Source organism: Phacochoerus africanus, chromosome 2, assembly GCF_016906955.1.
Source record: "Phacochoerus africanus isolate WHEZ1 chromosome 2, ROS_Pafr_v1, whole genome shotgun sequence".
Lineage (NCBI taxonomy): Eukaryota > Metazoa > Chordata > Mammalia > Artiodactyla > Suidae > Phacochoerus > Phacochoerus africanus.
The window spans coordinates 94,855,858-94,859,003 of NC_062545.1; the positions used below are offsets into that span (position 1 = coordinate 94,855,858).

Sequence of the window (3,146 nt, forward strand, 5' to 3'; positions counted from 1 at the left end):
GGAACATGTATCCTCACGGATACTAGTCAGATTCATTTCTGCTGAGGCATGACAGGAACTCCTAACCTCCCTTTCATTTAGAAATGTAACGTCAGGAAATGTGAGTGTTCTAAAATGTGCTTTCCAATTGGAGAATGAAAAAAAAATAGTAATGGATATTTCTGAGATATTATCAAATACCAAAGTATATTCCTCCTGTTCATCATATATGTCAAGGATTAAATATAAACATGTGTGAAAGTGCAATAGGTTGTTTGAAGGCAATATGTCTTTGCTCTTTTCAAGGTGGAGTAGCTGGGAGAGAGTTCGTACTGAAGATATAAAGCATATCTATATTTATAAATAACAAAATATTTAATAAATATATATAACAAATATAAAAAGTATAAATGAATGTATAAATAAGATATTATTGAAGGTGCTAATATTGGTGTATGACATTATATCACAAACCAAGAAGGGCAGTAAAATATATACTAAATGATGAGAGATGCACAATGCAAAACATGTCCCATTCAGCACTTACCGAATATGGCCTAAGATAACAAAGGAAATAACAAAATGGGGCCATATGCAGTAACTATGTAGGCACAGAATTAATCACAATCATGTCAAATCTAACAAGGGATTGTGTATAAGTAGTTTTATAGGAAAGTTTAATATTCACAAGCTTATATGAGACTCATAATAACACTATGAAATGCTCAGTACAAATTGAGGAACAAAGTGTTATTATTAAGAATATACATTGTTAGGAAGCCACATCTAGAATATACCTAATAAATAAGAAAATAATAAATAAGCAAAATTTACTTAAAATATTTCATAATATCATATATCACAACATACAGTAATTTATTTTTTTGCAGATAATCCATTTCACTCATCCTTTCTCCTCATTTATGAAATCATGCAGCTGAACAGTAATGTGACTGAGTTCATTCTACTTGGGTTGGAACAGGATCCTCTTAGGAAGAAAATCGTGTTTGTCACTTTCTTGATTTTCTGTTTGGGGACATTACTGGGGAACCTGCTCATTATTACTACCATCAAGACCAGCTGGGAGTCAAATGCATTTCTTCCTTTTCCACTTATCCTTATTTGACACCATCCTCTCTACTTCCATAGCCCATAGAATGATTGTGGATGCCCTCATGAAGACCACTATCTTTCAGTGAGTGCATGATCCAAGCCTTTTCATCCAATGTATTTGGCTACCTGGAGATCTTCATCTTTATCCTCATGGCTGTTGACCGCTATGTGGCCATCTGTAAGCCCCTGCACTACACGACCATCATAAGCCACCAAGTCTGTGGTGTGCTGATGCCTGTGGGCTGGGTCAGATCCTTTGTGCATTATTCAGCTCAGGATTTTCTAGCCTTGAATTTACCTTTCTGTGGTCCCAATGTGATCAATCATTGTTTTTGTTTCCTGGAGTCTTTGCTGAATTTGCCTGTACAGACACCTACGTGACCATCCTACCCTTAGTGTCCAACAGTGGGGCCATCTCTACAGTGAGTTTTGTCATGCTGATGTTCTCCTATGTCATCATCTTGTATTCTTTGAGAGACCACAGTGCAGAAGGGAGGAAAAAAGCCCTCTCCACCTGCATCTCCCACATCATGGTGGTCATCTTGTTCTTTGGTCCTTGCATATTTATATACACATGCCCTGCAAACACCTTATCCACGGATAAGATGATAGCTGTGCTTTACACAATTGGAGTACCTTTGATCAACCCTCTGATTTATACACTGAGGATGCAGAAGTGAAAAATGCCATGAGGATGCTATGGAGCAAGAAGCTGATCTCAGATGTCAAAAGATGAGTGAAGTTTCAAAGTTTTCTTCATAGTTTAGATTGAGCTCAAAATCCCTAGATAATAACATTTCATACTGTGGTGTTAATATAATCCTTTCATAGGAATTTGTATTAGTTTCCTTCAGGAAAATAAACACTGTAAACACATAGCCTGATTAGTGTCCGTTCAATTTTATGTAGAGAATTAGACAGCACCAGGTATCAACAGGAATGCAGATCCATTTCCTTGGATGTTTTTCACTACTGTGTCTCTGCCCCTCTTGCCTGCCTAATGGTGGTTTTGATCTGTTTTTCCTGCCCCCATGTTGACTTCTGGTCTTCTCTGTTTATAGTTATTTACACTTTTTCTCTGGAATTAGTTTTTTTTTATTTTATTTTTTATTTTTTTAATTTTTTAAATTGTAATCAATTGTTATTTCCCCAAAACATTTTTTCTACTGTACAGCATGGTGACCCAGTTACACATACATGTATACATTCTTTTTTCTCACATTATCATGCTCCATCATAAGTGATTAGACATAATTCCCAGTGCTACACAGCTAAAATATACAAACAACATATACAACTCAACAGCAAAAAAGCCAACAACCCAATGGAAAAATGGGCAAAAGAACTGAATAGACATTTCTCCAAGGAAAATATACGGATGGCCAACAAGCACATGAAAAAAATGCTCAACATCCCTGATTATTAGAGAAATGCAAATCAAAACTACCATGAGATACCACCTCACACCAGTCAGAAAGGCCACCATTAATAAGTCCACACATAACAAATGCTGGAGGGAGTGCAGAGAAAAGGGAACTCTCCTGCACTGTTGGTGGGAATGTAAGCTGGTACAACCACTATGGAGATCAGTATAGAGGTACCTTAGAAATCTATACATAGAACTACCATATGACCCAGCAATCCCACTCTTGGGCATGCATCCAGACAAAACTTTCCTATTTACACATTTAAATGCTTACATCCACAGCCTGACAGGGTCTCCCAAAGAGTCTGACTGATCTCTTTCAAATAGTGTTGTTTATTAGACACTTTGGTCACACCTGTCAGATCATGGACCTTCAACTTTTTGTTCTTCCTGACTCAGCAGAAAGTAACAGATTCAAATAATACAGAATCTTAATGCTGTAAAGAAAAAATGTTCAACCTTTTGGCATTATACTTTGAATTCTTACCATATGTTCCCCTAGATCCTTCTAACAGTGCCAGAATATGGAGATATAATTCTGATTTTTTTTTCTTTGACTTTAGGAAGGCTTTGGCTATTGGGTATATACTTATAATGGTATTCTTTTGGTAAAATTTATGTTCCTAAT

General features: G+C 36.3%; 1 pseudogene; it reads left to right on the forward strand.

Moving 5' to 3' along the window:
• Positions 1–910: 910 nt before the first annotated feature.
• On the forward strand, positions 911–1,828 carry LOC125121132 (olfactory receptor 4C16-like; annotated as a pseudogene).
• Positions 1,829–3,146: the final 1,318 nt, after the last annotated feature.